This window comes from Poeciliopsis prolifica, unplaced genomic scaffold (assembly GCF_027474105.1).
Source record: "Poeciliopsis prolifica strain line A6 unplaced genomic scaffold, Auburn_PproV2 SCAFFOLD098, whole genome shotgun sequence".
Taxonomy (NCBI): Eukaryota; Metazoa; Chordata; class Actinopteri; order Cyprinodontiformes; family Poeciliidae; genus Poeciliopsis; species Poeciliopsis prolifica.
The window spans coordinates 500,350-521,742 of record NW_026562473.1 but is presented as its reverse complement, the minus strand read 5'-3'; the positions used below and the strand labels follow the sequence as shown (position 1 = coordinate 521,742).

Below are 21,393 nucleotides of genomic sequence, written 5' to 3'. Positions count from 1 at the left end.
AGAATTCAGAAAACTCTCAAGCAGTAAAGCTCATGAAGATTTGAGTTATACTTCAGGATAATGATCTCAAAGACACTCACATGTTCGGTGTAGACCACTACACTAAACATGTGGAGTGGTCTAGTCAAAGTTTGAACTTGCTGTGGCATTTTAAACAGGCTGCTCATGATAAAACCCTCGCAGTGTCTGCAAAATAAAACGATTCATCAAAAAAGAGAAAGTTCCTCCACTGTCATGTAAAACTGACAGTTTTCAGAGGAGCAACATATACAACTTATCATGTTTGAGAGAAAATGACCTTTTCACTCACAGCCAGGTGAGTTTGGGCAGCTTTTTCTCTTAATAAATGATATTAACATTTTAAATCTGCCTTTATATTTACCTAAGTTATCTTAGTCTGATATTAAAATGAATTTGATTGTCTGAAATGTGGAATTGGGTGACAAACAGGCAAAAACAAATGAAATATGTAAAGAGCACATAATGTTTACCAGCACTGCACCAATAAACAATAACAAAAATAGACATCATTGATGTTCGAACACATATTAAGTGAAACATTACTCCGCTGCTATTTTTGTTGTCACCAAAACCAGAGGAAAGAACTGATTTCAAATAAACTCATTTAACCAACTACAATCCTAACAGCAAGTTCTAATAAAACAAAACTTTTGGTGCCAAATTTCCAAAGTAAGTCATTAAAACATTGTTTTAGAAACCTTTAGAAAGGCTTCACAACAAACACAACAGATGTGTTTGACAGTATAGTAAAAGGTAAGCAGTAAGTACTGTGGTCCAACAGAACCCAATATAAATAACCATTTGTCACACATGTCTTATGGAGGCTTCTGCAATAAAATATTGAGGCTTTGCTGAATTTTTTCTTAAAGCAAAGGTGACACATTCATCCAAACCAATGAATTTACAATCTAAAGACTCAAACTCAGATTTCACCCATGAGACAGTATGTTGGTACTAAATAATTGGAAGTTATCAGGTTGGCTTTGTTCGGCTCGTAGGTTGTGTAGATTTGAACTCTTATCTTTGGTCTCCTTCCATTGACAGAAACATGGATTTCATGTTGTCTGGCTCTAAGTTGCTTGCTAGGTTCTTTGTATAATGTTTAGATTTCAACACAACCATAAAAATCACATTTACGCCAAGCACATCAAAAACAATTGATCTGATCTAACGATATTATCGTGAGAGGAGTGTAATAACTGGCGGAGAACTTTTCTCTTCTTTGGGTCGAACATTTCAAGTGTGTTTTTGGACTTTAAGAAGCAACAAAATCCCACCTTCATCATGATATTCCCAGAATAATAAACCTTATTAATCTCCAACTTTGTTTATCTCTGTATTAAAACAATGTCATCTATGTCTCTTTCCTCCTCCCTTTTTTATTTCTTAATTTGCTCCTCATCCTCCTCCAGCTTGGTCCCCTCCTCTTCTGCAAATTCACTGATTTTTATTCTCCTCCCTCTGATGAACTGATTATGGTTATGTGTTCAGTTGAGGAGTGTTCAGCCAGACACGGCTTAGATTGGTATGCATGTATTATTATACGCTCTCAGTCTGAGCGTGTGTGTGTGTGTTAGCAGATTTCTTACAGCTCATTGGTTGTATATGTCAGAATGTCAGTTAGTCTTTGGTTAAAAGATCTGGTTAGCATTCATAATGGCCTCTTATTACAGCCTACGCTCTATGAATACAGATAGAAGTGGTTAAGGTGACAGAGTTTCTAAGTGTTACACAGTGTATGCATGTGTGCGTGTGTGTGTGTGTGGGTGTGTGTGTGTGTGTGGGTGTGTGTGTGTGTGTGTGTGTGGGGGGGGGGGGGGGGGAGGAGGTGCAGAAAGACAGACAGTAAGGGACTGCAGTAAAGTGATAAAATGTTCCAAATTACAGGAAAAAATTCATGTGTGTCCCACTTCAAATAGATGAACATAGAGAACAGCGCCACCTATTGGTGGTTTAGTGTTTGTAGATTATTGTGTGTAAAATTCATCTGCTCACTGTGAATACTGTGAGCAGATACTTCAGAATATCTGAAAATTCTAAAGAAAATGCAGCTTGTGAAGGTCAGACCTATTCGCCTTGATCCTTGAAAAACTATTGGCTGGTGTTTACAAAGCAGCCAATCCTGGATCACCTTTCATTTTCCTTAGCCCTGATTGGTTAAAAAAGTGGGCATAAGGAACACTGTAGACTCTAGGTTCTGTGGTAGTGCCAAAGCCATTCGCACTGTGTTTCTTAATGCATATTAAGGTATAAGTGGAGTTTGACATATTGAAGTAGAAAGTGATAACCATAGAGCCTCAAGTATATGTGGATTTTAGGGTTTGCAGACGGCAGTGATCCTTAACTCCATCCAATACTGAGGGTCCACTGTGGTTATTATAATGGGGTCCAGGATTTAACTGTCAGGAGTTAAATTTATCACCATGGTATCAGCTGTGGGATGTCTTGGCCTCAGTGGTCCTTGGAACCCTAACCTTCACACACTGACAGTGCACAGCAAAAACTGAAGAGTTAAAATTTCAGAGTTAAAGGCTTCAGAGTTGACTTTAACTCATTAGGAGTAGTTTTAACACATAATGAGTTCAATGGTGTCCAGTGTTAGAGTCATTTCCAATAGTTGATTCCACCAGTGTTGAATCAACTCTAATGGGAGGAAAATAAGCTCCTCTCTTCCTTTGAGTTAAATTTGAAAACCGTTCAACTTTTTCTTCTCCTGTTGTTCTAAACGAAGATTAACAACTTCTTAAATCTTTAGTCAAGCACTTTTAAAGTTGACAGTGATTTAATATTTTGTCTATTTTGCAACAGCTATGCCTGATGTATTAGCTTCCAGTGCTTGTGTGGTTGCTAGTTAGCAGCTGCAGCACTTACAACAGTAGCCTCGTTGTTACTGCAACTTTTACACACACACAAATATCGGGCTGTGTACTTGTGAAAAATAAAGTTCTAATTTTGTATCATTTCAAATCATAATTTTGGCCATGGTAATGTCAATTGGGACAAGTCTAAAGATGACCTAAAGAGACGTTTCTTCCTGTGTGTGGTGTGTTAAGAGATGTCAGATTTGGTTCAGGTTTGGAAAGACTTTGGACCGCTCTGACCTCAAACCAGGGATATTCAAAATGTTTAAATTTCTTGGCATTCAGCTTCTATGCACCACAAATTTGGAACAAACTTGCAGAAAACAGCAAAACATCTGAAAGACTGAGTTCTTTCAAATCAAGACTAAAACCCTTTTATTAGTAGAAAATGGAACATTGATCAACATATTTGATGTTTAATGATGATTTTCATGGTGCCGTTTGATCAAATGTAATGCTTCTTGCTTGTTTCGCAACTGGTAACTTTATGTTTCTTTTTTTTGTGCCTTGTTGCTGAAATGTTCCATTCAAATAAACTGGACTTGGTCTGATATCTCAGTGTGTGTGGTGTTCCCCAAAGACAAACTAGAACACACCCTGTTGACCGTTAGCCAATCAGAAAGTGAGAAGATGAAAACCCAGAGGGGATCCAACATATGCAGAGGACAAGCCAAAGGCCAAAGAGCTCCAGACGGTCCAGTGGACAAACTATCCATCACTTCTTCCCAGTCAGCCATATTTGTTTTCTCTGAACTCACATTTAACCTTGGAAGGTTTTGCAAGATTTTCCATCTGGTATTTGAATGTCTGTGAGTGAAATCAGTTGTGTGTGCTGTGTTGCTCCTGCCATGGGGCTGAACAACACACACACTGAACAATCAAACCCGTTGTACCTCAGACATGTTGCTATCATGTGTGAGGAAGCAATATGTTTCAGGTTTGAAAATCGGTTGACAATTTTAAAATCTTTCCATGTGAACCAGGCATTAGTCAAGAAATTCAAACAGTTTCTGTTTCATCTTGAACCTTTTCATTAGTTGCCAAACTGTTGGGACTTTTTAAAAACTGTCGCCACATCATTTCAGATCTGCTTCTCTGGTGGAAAGTAGAAAAAGGCATTCTTCCCTGACCTGACCAAACCAAACCCTCAGAACCAGACTGCTGTAACTACAGACAATTGGATCATTCCAAAAAAACAAAGCTTTCTAATTACTGGCTTAAGACCCAAGTGTTGGCGTACATTGTGCCATCACTTGGAGATGTTGCTGTTCTTTTTTGTTGCCATATAAAAGAGTGTGCGCTGTGTTCATATGCAAATGAGGAGTGTGTGTGTGTGTGTGTGTGTGTGTGTGTGTTGCGTTGTGACAGGGACTAATGTCTAAATCAGCCAGACTCCATCGCCCTGTCGCCCTGCTCCCCTACAAATGTCACCTGTTCCCGGCCAGTGATTTGCATAATGCAAAGCTTCTCAGTTGTAACGGTCCGATTAGCGGTGGGGAGCGCAGGACCATTCCTGACGCACCAAGCCGTTAACGTCTGCTTTTTGCCTTGAACAACTGTGATTAACTTAAATGGGGGAGCGGCGCTGACAGAGGAGGAGAGGGGATGGGGAAGAAGAAAAGAAAGAGGGAAGAACTGACCTGAAAATGTTCGCATTCTGGTTGGATTAATTACAGAGAGACAGGTCGGCTGCAGGTGACGGAGCCAAGTGACGGCCCGGTGGGAGCGGAGAGGAAAGAAAGGAAGATGGAGAGGGCCAGGACGACATGTTGGAGGAATTCTAGAAAAACCTCCTCTCCTCTCTCAGCTTGCACTGGTAGTTTACTCTTCCTCTTGCCTTTTGTTGTGAGGATCCAAACATTTCATTTTAGCTGTGAAATGAAATGCTGTACTTGCAAAAGTATTCACACCCTTTGGACCGATTCAGATGTTCTCACATCACAGCCAGAAACTTTATCACAATTTTATTTGGTACAATAAAAATGTATCCCAGTTAGGGATGAAGCAGAAGGCATTCATCGCTGATGGGAAACCATATATATATATATATATATATATATATATATATATATATATATATATATATATATATATAAAATGTCTGAAAAGCTTTGCTTGCAATAACAACACCCTCCCTGAGTTAGTACTTCGTAGGACCACCTTCCACTGCATGTCTTTTTGGGGCATGACTCCACCTACTTTGAACATTGAGGATTATTTCCTGTCAGACGCTGTGATTGGAAGCTGCACCTGGCCTGGCGTTCTGATTGGCTGTGAGGAGATCATCACCTGAGATAATGCTGCCATCCTCTAATCATTCTTCCTCTCCCGCTATTAAATTGTATTTTTTATTAACATAGAAAAATAATCCTTCTTCAGTTTCTGTTTGTGTCTCTGCTCCATCGTCTCTAACCTCCAGACGGTCGTGGCAGAGGGCCGCTGGTACTGAGCCAGGTTCTGCTTCTGCTGGAGGTTTCTTCCTGTTAACATGCAGTTAGTAGTAAAGTCAAAGACTTGTTTTGTCCAGAAGGAGGGAACGCTACAGGTCAATCTGCTGAGGGTATTTGTTGTGAACTTACGTTATATAAATAAACCCAGTTAAATTGAATCTAATGGTTGACGTTTTGCAGAAACAAAAGAAGCCCATTTGGAGTGGAAGCCAGAGCAGCAACCTTCAAGTGTTTTCTCAAGTCCTTATTTGGATTTATTCCTGGACTTTGACTGGACCAGTCTGAACACAATAAATATGTTTTAATTCAAACATGTATGTTTAGGATTGCTGGTTGCGCTTATCATTTGCTAAGTTGCCTGACATCCTGTAGAGTCTTTCATGACTTGTGCAAAACTGCTTTTTAGAGAATGGCAATATGAGCTGGCCTGTCCACACAGATTCTATACCCATTGGAAAATATCTGACAGTTTACTCTGTCAGATACTTTTGACAGAGTTACTTTTGAGCTTTATTAGTGAATAAAGCTAACAAAGCTTTATCTATTAGCCCTATTGGAAAACTCTTATTTTCTTTCTGATCCACAATTATAGAATCTCATTAATGTACATTGAAGTGGCATAAACAGGGAGTGCTATGTACTGATGTCGACTTTATCATCAGCATTAGCTGCACAATGTAAATAGTGAATTTAAGTGTGAAAAAAAGATGAGTCATAGAAATAAGTAGAATTTCTCAACAAAAATATACAAATGCACAATTAGTCTTAAAGTACTTGCTTTGTCTGTGTCCCATACGTGCCTTATGTTTGCTTTCTTTATCCATAGTTGTTACTTGTGATTTTTCCTCTTTTTTTATCCCTTTGCCTCTGTGTGACAGATGAGGCAGAGATGAGACGATGTGAGGCGAGATGTGTTGCACCTCACTTCTCTTTCTAATGTCTCTGGCTGATGGGAAACCATGTGGAAAACTAAGGACTATTAATGCCACAAACAAATCTCTCCCAAAACGGAAGCTCTTTTACATGTTTTAGTGCTTGGGCAGACTGGAGGACTTAATGACATGGAGAGAGGGTGGAGGGAGATGGAGGAAGACCGGCACGATGTAGATGGATGGGGACAATGTGAAGCTAAAAGAGGAGGAGGTGATCACTATAAAGAATAGAAACAATGATCTGGAAGATTGCAAGGATGGGGGCTCTTAAAAGTAAAAGAGAAATAATGAGTTTAGCTTGACAGAAATAGGGTGATATTAGGAGCGTGCATATTGCTCAAGTATTTACACACTCTGGAACACATTTGGCCTTTCTGATGTTTTGCCTTCTGATCGATCAAAAGTCAGATGAAATGTTCTATCAGACCAACTGAAAGATCGAAAGCGTTTGTGTCTTCTCAGTACTCAGTGTGTGGTTTTCTGTGTGTGGACAGGAACTACAGTGATTCTACCCCTCAGGTAAATGTACTTTATTATGATTTTATGTAACAGACCCAAACTAAATATTTGATTATTTTGAAGTGGCAGGAAAGTTCAGTCATTTTTTTCTCTTGTTTAGTATTAGAAATTGAAAGGTTTGTATTTTTTCTCACGTCACATTAATAGTTTGTTGTGTTGATCTAGCTCATAAAAAATAAATCAAATACGTTATTGTTCATGGCTTTAATACATACAATGTGTGAAAAAGTTTAAGAGTAGAATGAAGTTTGGATTTTTTTAGTCCAAATAGAATTTGTCCTTTTCTTCCAGATTTTATCTCAAATGTCTTGTGGACAGTAAAGTGGATATGTTTTAGTGAACAACATCATTGTGTAGAACTCCCCAGGTCACACTGTGAGGCGCGTTATGTGGTTTCATGTTTCTGTTGAGGTTTGCAGGGAGTTTGCTCACCACAACCACCCCAACCAGATCAGCCCGTCTTACCGCAGGCGCACACGGCGATGAGAACTGCAAGTGCTGTTATTGTTACAGTAAAATTACATTACTGAATTGCTGCCTGTATTGTAGCTACTCCGGGGGAAGCAGTTCGGTTCAGATCAGGGGTGTGAAGCTGGGTGATGCGGGCCGGTATCACCTCAGGTTTGAGACAGACCAGCAGCTGGACTTCAGCTGACACCACGAAACTAAAGCTGCTGCTGACACATCTCAGAAAAGTTTCAGTATTTAATGATGTGTGTTTGTCTATGTGTTTCTCACATTTGTTCTTCTGTTTCCTCAAATCTCCTGTCAATTAAAACATCAATGACTCTCAAAACGGACAGCGAAGTTTCTGCTTCCTGGCTGGAGATGAGACTCTGATTATCCAAGTGCCAAAACAAAATATCAGAATGAATATTAAGGCAGATTTGTTTTCTATTTATTATTGTTTCCATTGTTGATGGTCCATAATGTAAAATTCATCAGTGCTGTAACTCTGAATTTAATCAAATGTTCTTCTTTCATCGTGTTATTTCTGGAGTCATTTTTTTAACCATAATCATTTTTGGCAACATTAAATATTAAGAAACTCCCATATTTTTAATAGAACTTCATAACTGATCAAAGCACAAACAGGACTAAAAGAATTGTATTTTTTGATTAAGTGTTAATTCATTTGTGGTTACATCAATACAAAATTCACATCTTAAAAACAAACACAAGTCAGACACACTGAAGAAGTTTCCTGATGTTGACCTTTGTCCCTTAGCTTCATCTAATTCATTGAAACGTTGGGTAGAAATGAGGGAACACTCTTTTTCCTCATGGGCTCATAACCATGTCAATCAATCATGTCAATCAAGTCCAAGTAGCCAACGCTGATCATTTTTAAGCCTCCTTTAAAGCTTCACAGCTCAGACTCTGACCGGTGAAAACCTTTCCTCCAGTTTGAGCTGAGACTGTTTTTATGACCTGCTGCTGCTTCTTCAGTTGCTGTGAACTTGAGTGACAAACAGGAAGTGAGCAGAGAGAGACTGATGTTACTGACAAAATCATGTATTACAATAAGAGTTTGGCTGTGTAAATAAAAACACATCAAAGCAGAAAGTTTTCCTTTTCAACTTCAAAATAAGAGTCCCAAACATTTATGACAGAGTTTCAACCTAAAAAAAATCTAATAATAATAAAAGTAATTAATAATAAAATTCCTATTTAAGACTTAACCTTTATCAAGCAACGGTCACAAGACAAACCTCCCGTTTACAAAAACATATTGTGGTGTTTTTATATCACAAGATCTTCTGAGATCATTAAAACATTTTCTCAGTGCACTGTCTATTTGTTTTGAAATAAAAAGGATGTAGGGGAGAGTGTTCATCAAATGTTTGTGTGAGATGGATCGGGGTGTTCTGTTTTGATCCCGGCTGAGTAAGAGTTGGACTGTTTTCCAAAATCCCATGACATGCAGATTAAAAAGTTGATTCAAACCTCTAAGGTCCTTTATTGTTACTAGGTCTTCATTCTAGTAACATGTCTATCTACAAATTCGAAAATAACCATTCATGCAAATTCATGCAGCACATGAATCGTTTTGATTTTAGTCTTTTTTCAGTTTTCCTAAGAATATTCAATTCTGAACATAAAACCTAATAGTTTTAATGATGATGTATTTGTTTTCCAACCATCTGAAATGCTGACATTGTCAATATGAGACTTACTCTATTAAAAAGGCTTCGTACACACACAGAGAAAACTAGCACAGTAAGAGGCAGCCTGGAGGTCAAAGAGAGGTCATATCGGGTGAACATCCACACAACAGCTGCCATGGCGATGTAATGGACCTATGCACACAAACACACATGATTATTCAGTTATATAATGTCTAATAAACAAACCCATTAAAAATGTGGGGGGAAAAATTACTCCATCATTTAAAAGAAACAAAGGAATCAGTAATATGAAAAGGCAATCAAGAGTTTAAATAAAATAAATAAGGCACAGTGTGTAAGTAGTAAAGCTACTCACCAAACTAATGTTTGAGTCAAAGCTTATCTGGTTGTACTTCCAATCAAACTCGACTCCTCTGGCACCAACCCAAAAACCTGAACAAACAACAAACATGCAGTTTTTACACAGCTGGGGAATTTCCACTGAAACATTTTCTTCACAGGAAAAGTCATTGCTAACATCGACATCACAAGCTCTGCCGTCGTCCTACCCAAAGCAGCGAAAACAATCTGATACTCTCCATGCTTCAGCATTATGAGACCCAGCAGGTCAGCCAGGTCCACTGTGACCTCATGAACTCCTGAGAAACACATAAACACGGCTCTAAACCTCGACAGAAACCTCTGTCAGATCAGCCTTTTGCTCCATGAGCTGCACCTCTTAACAATTTTGGGATTAAAAGACAAACCAAAATGACCTATTAGGGTGTATATCATTTTGAGGAACAGCATCTAAAAAGACAGAAGAATAAAGATGGTAGAAGAGTAATTCTGAAAAGTAAACATGCACTGAGAGACCAACCAGGAGCTCAAAAATCAGACCCTGTTATCTGAATCAGTGAACACAACAATGGTCCACAGACCGGGGGTTAGGGACTACTGCACTAAATCCGTGAGCGGAGCTGCCATTTACGTTTTACAAAGAAATTTTATAAATGCTTTTAATACTTTGAATACAACGTGCAGCTGCTGCCGAGTTACATAGATGCAGGCACATAAAGAAAAAAAGGTTCAGGAAATATTGGTGGGGATTGTCCCCTTCATGCCAGAGTTAGTGGGGACATGTCCACCTCAGTCCTTGAGGAAGTTACGCCTATGCAGTACTTCCTTAAAGGTGCCACCATGTTTAAGCGTTAGTCTTAATCCAGCGTTAGTCTGGTGACGCCAAAGAATCCTGTAACATGAATGTGAAAAATCTAAAGATTTTATGTCAGGTCAAGGAATGCTGGCAATGAGATACATGATCCATTATGTTTTACTGATGTCATTATGACTGAAAAAACAAAAAACAAAAAGACGTTTGTATTTAGATCTGGTGACAAACAATGGGTGAAGAAGTTGGACAGACTTTACTTTTTCCAAACAAGCAAGTTCAGTGAAGTTTCCTGTTTTCATTAGGATTCAATTTAGTATCATTTCTGTTGATTTTCTGTGGACATAATGGCTCAATAATCCTTTGTAACCTTCACAGAACCACCGTCTATCATATGTAGATTCATTTGGACCCGGTTAGTGTGGCACGTGGGCCTTCAGAGGATGATTGACGACACGATTCCTGATATCTCTCAGCACACACCAATGACTTCACACCACAGGAGCTTCCCCAGACCCATTCCAGTCTCATTCCTTTTCATCTGTTTCAGAAGTTAAAAGCTATTCCAGTTATTAACCTGCACCACCTCAGATAGCCCCAGTCAAACAGTCCAAGTCTTAACTAAGCCTCTGATGATAGTATCGCAGTGTCGGAGTGGGAAAGAAGCGCTCTCCCATTAGATGTCCAGTTAGATAAATAGGCCATAATGGGCTGCTGGGGGTGTGTTTGGTCGTTTGGCCTGACGCTCCCATCAGATGTGATCTCCGGGTCGCTTGCCATGAATCAAGCCGCGCTGCAACGTCATTGGTCATCCTGACAGTTGAACAAAGCCCAGCAACTGTGGAGGGACAGGCGCTGCTAATGGAGCCAGATTAGGATGGGTGTGCTTTGTAACTCATGCTGGCACTGCAGGAGTTGCTCAGTTAAATGTGCGGCCGGCCAGCCGGCGACTTCCCCATGAGGCCGCTGAGCAAGGCAGCGTGTGCCAGCGGCGCCGTGGCACCGCGCCTGCTCCAGCCGCCCAGCAGCACCACTCTGAGGTTTTAGAGGGTTTTATGGAGTGTGAATGTGTGAGACCAGAGCCTGGTGATGTTCTAGTGGTGGGACTGATAAGAGCCTGATAAAGCTTTAAGGCTAATGGTTTCCACTAATGAGAAAACTGGCTGTGATTATGACAAATAGGTGGAGAGCAGCAGGCTAAGCAGCGACACACAGCAGCTATTGTTAGGCAGCAGAGCCGCACCATCTCATTACTCCTTCTCCTGATGGACCTTCTCCTTCTCCATCCTGAACTCTTCCTTCTCTCTGTCCATATCAGCTCCTTCTGCCTCAGAGATCGTCCTCTCCATCTAAAATCAGGCCTGCTGCTCCCACATTGTTTACTTCTGCGTTCCCTGTTTCTCTCCCAACTTGTTTAACAGCCTCCAGATTCTAAAATGCTCTTTGTGTGCTCATAGTGATGCAGAACAGCTGCATTTCCAATACAAATGTGCATAAAACTTTGTCAATGTTGCCTTCTGTCAAAAAAATAGATATAATTTCACAAGTAAAATTGCAGGAAGTTTGTTCACACAATGTCATTAAAAAGCATAATCCTCCAACTACTTCTTGTCATCTTTTTCACCAGTTTTAACATCTGGTTGTTGATCATGTGACTAGAGTGATGAGAAAAAAGTGTTGTGAAATGAACCAATTTAATACGGCCAAAAAATAAAACACATAGCGGCAAACTTTATCAAAAATATTGAAATTTTTCAAAAATGCTGTGTTTTCATTGTGCACATATATTTCGAAATGTCAAAGTGCTCAATTATAATGGAAATGCAGCCCTTTTTTTATGTGGAGGATAATGATCATCTCAACGCTAACCATACAGCCGCAGCACTGATGTTAACGCCAATGTCCAAAAAAGCTCCATGAATGATCATCAGTTCCTGAGTGGAAAGTTGGCTGGATAGAAAAAACATTTTCTCTTATGGTTTAATAACCTAAATGGCAGATTAAAACAATAACTATCTTTGTTGATGAGCTCATATTCAGCAGCAGGAAAGGCTGCTGAATATGAGAATGTTACTTATTTTATATTTTTGGTATATATTTTTTTTATTAAATTTTTATTAATTTGGTTAATTAATAACATACTCTGCAATTAACTCTTAAGGAAGAGAACAAATGAGGCATGGAAATATTTTAGATTTTTTTTTGATGAATTTATTCACAAAATTTGCTTTGAGGATTATGTTTGATGAAAGCTTAATGCATAGCTAAACTTGCCTGCTAAAGTAAAAATAGTCTATTTTGGTTTCTTTTTTGTTTGAAAAACATTGATGAGCAAATAAATGAAGTATTATCATAACAGAGGTCTTAGAAGATGAGTTAATTGAGATTTAAGAACAGAGGTGAAAATGGCCGCCCTTTAGTTTTGAAGTTAGCAAATCAAAATGTTAGAGAAAAACAAAAGTGTCTCCAATCAGTGGCTTCTTCAAATCCACTGTGCTCCATACTGCTACAGGAGATTCTTCCTGACCACACCCATCAGCTTTTACATGTATTTTCTCATTAAGATTTTTTTAAATCAAATCAGCTGTTTATTAATTATTTTTTTTTATCTCTGAACACATGAGGCAAAGAACAGATGTCGATTTCAACTGTCAGTCTAAGTGAAGTCTGAAGTCTTTGTTTGAAGTCTGAAATACAGTCACCATCATGTCAAATCATGTTTTTGATTTTGCCCTATCTCTGAAATAAGATTTAATAATCATTATTGAACTTGTAGTGAATTAATACAGTTTAATTAATTGCAGTTGGACTCTATCAATATTTCTGAACTTCCTTTCCACCCTTTAAATCTTTCTAACATCTTTCAACCGTCTCTCTCTCCATCATCCCTTTCTTTGACTCCTTTCTTCACCCTTCCTTCTACCTCCTCCTTAAAGAGCTTCTCTCTCCTACAACCCCCCAACACACCCCTTTCCAAACTCATTTCAGCATGAGATTATAAATGGAGCCTTGGGAAAATGTGATAAATCAATTAATCATTTGTAGCTGTGTAGCTTAATGAGTGAACTGAGGTGTCATAATTAGTTCTCTGCGTATCAATCATTAAAGTGCAAGTTTGCTGATAAACAGGCAGCTGATGAGAACAGAGACATGGCTGAGCGTCTGCCCCGGTTACTGCAGGGAAATCACACGATAAGAGCGCTAAATGTTCATTAATGAGCTGCTGCTTACTGCTTTCTTTTCTGCTAAACTGCGACTATATGTGAAGCAGCTGTTCTGATTGGTGAAACTTATAAACCACAACCAGAGTTGGGTTTTGAAAGTCCACCTGCGTTATTGTCTTTATTGCTGCGGCTCTTCAGGTTCATCTTAGGCTTTGAATCAAGTTTTATTTTCTTTATTATATGATGTAGCAAACCCAGCTGGACCCTCTAGATATACACTTTATTGCATCATGGTATATACACATAAATGAGGTTTAAAAGAAAAAATTATTTCCATTTTAGTATTCAACTATGTTGTGCATTGGTTTAATATTATCTGTTTTGTGAGCTTAAAATCCATAACCACTAACTTTGAGAAGTAAAACAAATGACATGCAAGTTGCATGTCTGTGTCCATGAAATATTTTTAAATTTTTTATGAAATATGTACCAAATACTTTTTGCATGTAGTGCCTGTAACACAGCAGCTTAAAATATGTCCAGTAGCCAATTAGGAGGAGTCGTTGATTGAAATCTTCATCTTCATCTTCCTCCTGTGAGTTAAAATCCTGTAAATTGTCTTTTTCAGTGTCTGAATAGAACAGCCTCACACACACAGTTCATTTATTTTTCTTTGCTGCTGCTCTCAATGTCACTTTTGTCCACTCTTCAGGTTGTGCTGTCCTCTTCACAGTGTTGGTAAAAAGTGTGAAGAGGACATCGCAGTGTTCAACGTGTGTGAAAAAGTGGTAACTTACAGGCTGGAAACTACTGTGTTCTCAATTTGGAGCTGAAAATCATTCATCCTGCACCTCGTCTCCACACCAGGATCCTGTTTGTGGTCTCCAGTTTGGCTTCAACACCATCAACCCAGACATCCTCCACCAGAACCTCACCCAGCTCACTGAGCCAGCCTCCACCTGTCAGTGGGTCACCACTTTCCTGACTGACAGGCAGCAGCAGGTGAGGCTGGGGAGCGTATCATCCCATCGGCCCTGGAGCAGCTCAGGGCTGTGTTCTGACCCCACTCCTCTTTTCCCTCTACAGAAATGACTGATCCTCAGCAGACCATCTGTGAAACTCCTGAAGTTCAGAGGTGACGCCACTGCTACTGACCTTAGCCAGGACTATGGTGAGTCTTCATACAGACAGGAGGTGGATGTGATGTGGAAATGGACTTCCTGGGAACCCTTCGCTCCCTCCGCACACACACACACACGCACACACACTGCCTCACCTCAGTGTCAACTACTCCAAGGCCTCCCTGAATGACAGAACTCCTCCCACTCCTGAAAGCAAAGCCTTGCTACAAACTGGTGAATATTAGTTTCAAAGGCCGCCTATCAGGGATCTCGTTCCTTCTGTCACTATGGCGACAGGAGAGGAATAGAACGTGACTTTAACTCATAAACAAGACTCAATATGAATTACATTTTTTTCTCTCCTGACCCATTGGGAGAACTCCAACTTAACTCATCTGGGTCACTGCACACTCGCAGTGGAACTGACTGGTTGTTTGTATGAAGCAGATTGAAGTTGGGGAAGTGAGAACAAGACGACTCAGCAAAATGTGGAAACAATCTATAAAGAAATCAAACTTGATGTTCTGTTGGTCTAATTTAATCCTGTGTAGCAGTGAGATGGGTCAGTTCAGAGTAAGTGTCTATGCTGTAGCCTCCTTTATTGGTGCTTAAAGAAAGCGTCGCAGCAGAGGTTAAATGAATGAGCTGCTTATTACAGGCCTCACTGCCAGGAGTTAAGATAACTCATGCATATATAACACTTAAATTTGGAAGGGGGCGTGCCTGTGTGAGCGTCAAATAATGGAAAGGTCAGGAAGGAGGTCGCAGGCTCATAATTCTGTGTGGCTGCATGTGTATGTGAGTGTGTGTTTCTGTCTATAAGAAGTGCTAATGGTCTTTCTAGCATGGAAAATGCCCCAGTGAGCAGCCTAACTTATTGAAATCACAACCTCAGCGCTGGAAAACCATTACCACACTCATTTGCATAAAGACTCTTTCAAATAAGCTTCTGAAGGCTGGGACACGCCTCCACCTCCTGCCCCAAATGAGCCTATGTGTGTGTGGGTGCTTGTGGGGGGGGGCGTGTGTGTGTGCGTGTGTGTGTGTGTGTGTGTGTGTGTGTGTGTGTGTGTGTCCAATTCTCCTTTAAGGCTCCTGTTAGGTTGACAAAAAGTTAAGCCTAACACCGATGTCGCCTCCTATCAATATCCAGCAGCCTGGCCTCTCTCAGACCAATCACGGTGATGTATGTATGGGGTGTGTCTTCGTTAGGACTAACACAGGCAGACGGTGCCACACACAACCTATTTACACACACGTATGCACACACGGATAGTAACAAGCCATTAACGAAGCCTTAATTGATGAGCTCGTTAAGATCTGTTATTAGAGAAATTGATTTCAAATAGCCACTTTAATCTGCTGGCCAGAGAGAAACAGACCACAATGCAAATTGAAGCTGCTAAAGTACATAATGGAGCAAGTAATTCATAGATTTCACTTTCACTAATTAATAATTGGAGATTGGAGGGTGTAGGAATTGTGTGTGTGTGTGTGTGTGTGTGTGTGTGTGTGTGTGTGTGTGTGTGTGTGTGTGTGTGTGTGTGTGTGCGTGTGCGCGTGTGTGTGAGTCTGTGCATGTGCTGGCTGACAGTGTTAATGTGGATCTATTGTATATCTTCTGTTATTAATTAATGAGCTTTATTCTCATTAAACCTATAACTATAACTTAGTAATGATGTAAGTGTATTCGAGTGTGTATTCACATCTGTAGGTTTGGTTATTCAATCAGTAATTATCAACACTTTGGCTTTAAAATGAAACAAGTAGAATGTGTAAAAGCAGACTACAGCTGCATGCCTGCAGATTCTGCTTTTCTCTGAAGGTTGCTTTATAATTCTTACATGCATTATGTTACAGTTCTTGATTACTTTGATAACATGACAAGTGTGAGTTCAAATGAGACCACTGATTCCTACATCAGGCTACTGTGGCATTTACCCCTCCAGTGAGTTCAACACACATTATTACACATACCATATTTCATCTGTTCGTTGCTCAGAAGGGAAACCCAGAACTCTCCTCCCAGGTGGATCCCGTCAAGGTTTTAAAAAGTCTACATGTTTGTTCTGCTCAAGACACACAAGCTGTCTGATTCCTTTCCAGATGTCAATCAACACAGCTGATACAGGTCAAGCATGATCCAGTCCATGGCTGGAAGCCCTGATCTAACATCCAGGCCTCAGTTACATACCTTAAAATGAAGTCAAATGAGATAAATATGATGTATTAAATAAATACTCCATTATCTACGACTAAAAGCAACTGATGTTGCTTTGACTTTTCACCTGTTGCTGAGTAATCCATGAGTTTCCTGTGTTAACTATTTGGGGGCTGTCTAAACGTGTTTATACAGAGCACCACCTGTTTCCACAAAGCTCTCCTCAGACCTGCAGTACTCAGCGTGACACTGGATAACCTTAACCCTTTAAATCACTTCTGTGTTTTCTGTGTAAAAGCAGTAAAGCCTGAATGTTCATATGAAGTCTGACTTCAACTGACTGGATGTCAGATTAGCTCAAGGCTGATCTTCAGGAGTCACGGGGTCACGACACCAGATGTAACCCTTCTGTGTTCGTCTCAGGTCCAGTAGGCTGACTTTACGACAGAAACTTTCAAGTTCATTGTATTTATTCTAAGGAAAGGGGAAATCAAGTTGGTAGTTAATATCAGTGCAGCAGCTTCTGCCCCCATACATCAAGTAAAATAATAGATAAGCTTAAACAAATTACAAAGCAATAGCTCCCAATGAGCAGTTGGCAACAGTTAACAGTTGTATAAGTAAACGTGGCTGAAATTGACAACATTAATAATGTTGTTATTAATAATGACAACATTAATAATCATTTTGTATACTTTTTAACAGTAAAAAGTATACAAAACATAGCAAAATTACCCATGAAACATTGTATATTATTACATTTCTCTAAAATATATGTTAAAAATATACACATTAAAAATGTCCTGGTAATTTTCTGCCAGTGCATTTTCTGTTTTTTAACACAATTTCTGTCAGACATTTTACGTAATTAATTAAGCAGTTTTTTATGTTAAAGTTAAATTTTGTTAGTCCAAAACTGAAATTTTCCATATTTTTACATAAATGAGTTAAAGTTCTTTGGTGCTCGGACCCCAGCAAAAGACATTGTACTGTGAATTGCAATTCACTAAGATGCATTTGCTCTGCTGATTTGAGATGTCTTCCCCTGGGTACACTAGTGGTGGTGGTTGAAGAAAGGATGGAGGTCTGAAGATGCCAGGAGCATGGAGGTGGAGAAGGAGTGGAGGTGGGTTGAGCATGCCTGGTAAGCTGATGATGCCATGGATAAAGGTCAATCTAAACGGAAGCTTGATCGGTGATTGGCTGTGACATGGCATGGTCCGATGCTGATAGGCTGGTGGCAGATGAATGTGACATGGCGATTGGATGATGCAGGAGAGGATGAAGAGTCTTCCAGTTTCAATTTACACCAAGGCGTTATCCGTCAAGAGCAGCATAACAGAACTCAAAACACTAATAAATGTCTGAATAAACAACTTGTTGACTAAACAAAATAAATTCGAAGGATAAATAAATTTTGAAAGACTTCACATCTATAATGTTGTTAAAATAGAACATTGTTACATATGAACACAGATACACACACCTGTTTGTCTCACTATCTTTACAGATAATTGGTCTATCAATAATCTTTCCAATAATTGGAAATAATTGATTTCTAATTATTTCTACAGTACAAACCCTAACCAAACACCAAGGACCTAAACCTTTTCTCTAACCCCAAAAACAGCTTTTCTTCTTTGGTGCCCACAAGGAGCAGTTGGTCCCCACAATGTAATATGTGCCAGGAAAATAGTCCTCACAATGCATCAAATACACCCACACGCACATACACACACACACACACACACACACACACACACACAAATACACCCACACACACATACACACACACACACACACACACACACCCACACACACACCCACACACACACACACACCCACACACACCCCCCCCACACACACACACACACACACACGCACATACACACACACCCCCCCCCCCCCCCACACACACACCCACACACAAATACACCCACACGCACATACACACACACACACACACACACCCCACACACACACCCCCACACTCACACACACACACACACCCACACACACACACACACACACCCCCACACACACACACACACACACACATACAGTGTATAATTCCAGTATTAGTGGTGGTTTTAGCCAGAGTGGGGCAGGTACTTAACACTGAAAGGACTGAAATCACTTCCCAGGGGAGCTTTTATACAATGTGGGAGTATGAGTGTGTGTGTACGTGTGAGATAGGAGCTATTGTCAGCGGCCAAGCTTTCTGATTTCTGTGTGTGGTTTAAGCTGGAGGAAGTGCGTTAGTGGCTGTGTGGTGGCAGCGGCAGCTCGGACATCCCTGCGTTGATTTAATGTGGGGAATTGGCTGCGGGTGTATTGAATCAGACCAGGGCCTATATTGTTCGGCTGCAGGGGATTACACGTTTAGCAGCAAGTGATCTGGCTTCAGTTATAACGCCGCTCGCACAGAGAAGCAACTCTTATCAGCCACTGGGAACCCAGTCTCAGCCACATTCACAAACCTCCAATACACTTTAATTGAATTTCTTTTTAGAGACAGAGAGGCTCAGACGGCTCATGGCATTCAATTTACCACCTCCCCTGTCAACGTTTAGACCCCTCACCCAGTTTTCCTCCCCCTAGAAAAAGGAGGCGCCTCTGCGCTACAAAAGGAAACTTGCAAATGCCATATTTATCTGTTCTCTCTCTCTCTCTCTTCCTGCGCTCTCCAACCCATGTCAGTTATTATATCATTTCAATGAATACTCGCCAGGAAATGGGCTTATCTCAGTGGCAAAATATCTATTTCTTTCAGGCGTTGATTTAGTGTGTTTAAAGCCCTCGCTGAGGACAGACAGACTGTCAACTCGCTGCAGCAGTAAAGCAACGATGCTATCGGCCACAAGCTGAAGTGCTGATGAATGGAAAGACAGCTAGGGAGGATGAAGGGAGGGAAAGGGCTATGTAAAAGAGAGGAACATGGAGGAAAGAGGGAAGGAGGGAGGAAATGAATAGGTACAACAAGTTTTAAAAGGAGAATGAAGATTAAGAGGAGGCGACGTAGGATCTAGAAGTCAATTTCTCACTTCCTGTTCTGTATGGAGACGGCAGAGTCCATGTAGTCTGTATTCAATATTGATGTTGTGATAAAGCAGATCTATAAAAGTGTTCCTGAATCCAGGTGATCCTTCTAATGGTCAAAACCTTTTCCTGAAATGAAAAAAGTCATTCCAGACTTCACCAGAACTTGACAAAAAGCTTTTCGGATCAGTTGGGCCTGTGGGCACACAAACAAAGCTTTGACCCAGAGTAGAGTCTGTCTCTCAGAACCAGGGCACCGATCCTCTCACTCACATTCATTCAACTCTCAGCTCTTGCTTCGCTGTCACCATCTGCTGCATGTCAGCATCTGATCCACAAAGCAAATAGAACCAATGACAGCAGTGCACACATGCCCCTCAGGTGTCCCTCAGTTTGCACTGAAGACGTGTGGCTTGGACTGTTTTGGGGCTGCATTGATTAGCTTTGAATTAAAATAATCAAAGTAGAACTCTATATGTAAATGTTTGGGGAGTTTTTTCTAAAGATTCAATTTAGTCCTGAGGACACATAGAAAATGTAAATTGTATCTCTTACCCTTTATTAGCAGTGATCTGGACTGTAATATTTAGCTTGTTAACTAAATATTTGACTTCAAACTAAATAGCTTTCCAACTTGCTAAGTAAGTATTTTGCATGCTAAGTAAATATTTATTGTGAAACTGTGATATTTAGAAAGTAACTGATAACTCTGTGAAAAAATTAACCCGCTTTTTTTCTTCTAGCAGACTAAATAACACAAATTATTGCTATTAATTTTAGACTGTCTAATAGAATTTTACTTTTACAAATGGCTTATTAAAACAACGTGGTGAAGAAATTTGTCACATATAAGTTTTAGAGACTTATTATTATTATTATTATTATTATTATTATTATTATTATTATTATTATTATTATTGTAGCCTTATCAGAAGTAGAAATGAATGATTCAGCCTCTGTGTTTCCAGTTCTGTTCAGTTTTTAAACAGTTTGAATTGACAATAACTGTCTAGTGCCATAAAGATGCAAAGCGTTTGTCGACAGTGATTCAAAGCTTTTATGACCAACAGCAGATGAAGATCTAGGCCAGGACCAAACGGTGCGGTTCTACCTCACATGGACGGAGCTTCATTCAGGTTTCAGTGGGCAGTCTGGATCTTGCAGTGCATATACACAACACACATGCTCAACGTGTGTATTATGTGCACATGTGTGTGAGCCGGTGACATCCCTGGCCAAAGACCCTGAAGTCTAACATGGTTTAACAATGTCACGGTGTCGGACCCCGCGCTGCATAGCGTATTCACAGTGACACACGCGCAGGCGCCCTCTGCTGATGTGTGCACACAGGGTTATGGAGGAGAGCAGCTATTTTTCTTCTGCACTGACTGGCCGAGTGGCCCTGAGACATATACCCTCACAGCCACGCAAACACACTAATACACAGCCCACATATACACACATATATGCAGCCATCTCATCTGGGCAGTATAATTCCATTTGTCTGGTCCAGCAAGCAGTTGCCCAACTCCATGAATTATTACAATCCCATAAGGCATCTGGGGTGCCGCAGCACTAGGAGGCCTATCTGTGTGTGTATGTGTGTGTGTGGCCTCCATCTACCATTTAAGCTACCATGGAAGATGAAATAGTAACACACTCCTGGACACAGCCATACACACACTCTCTTCCTCTGTCCCTTATCAGAGTGTGTGTATCTTCTATCTTCAAATAATGTTTTGTCTCTTTCCTTTGTGCTATCATGCTGCTACAAATGGAAAAACGGCATCTCATTCCTCTCTCTGGGTTTTTTTTAGCAGCTCATTTTTTTATCCAGGGTCATATG

General features: G+C 40.1%; 1 long non-coding RNA gene across 1 annotated transcript; it reads right to left on the bottom strand.

Moving 5' to 3' along the window:
• Positions 1 to 7,982: 7,982 nt before the first annotated feature.
• LOC129353847 (uncharacterized) lies at positions 7,983 to 9,344 on the bottom strand. Its single transcript, XR_008605092.1, has 3 exons — positions 9,268 to 9,344; positions 8,961 to 9,083; positions 7,983 to 8,242 (listed from the first exon to the last, which is right to left on the bottom strand). It is a non-coding gene; the product is annotated as an uncharacterized LOC129353847 (long non-coding RNA).
• Between the last annotated feature and the right edge of the window lie 12,049 nt (positions 9,345 to 21,393).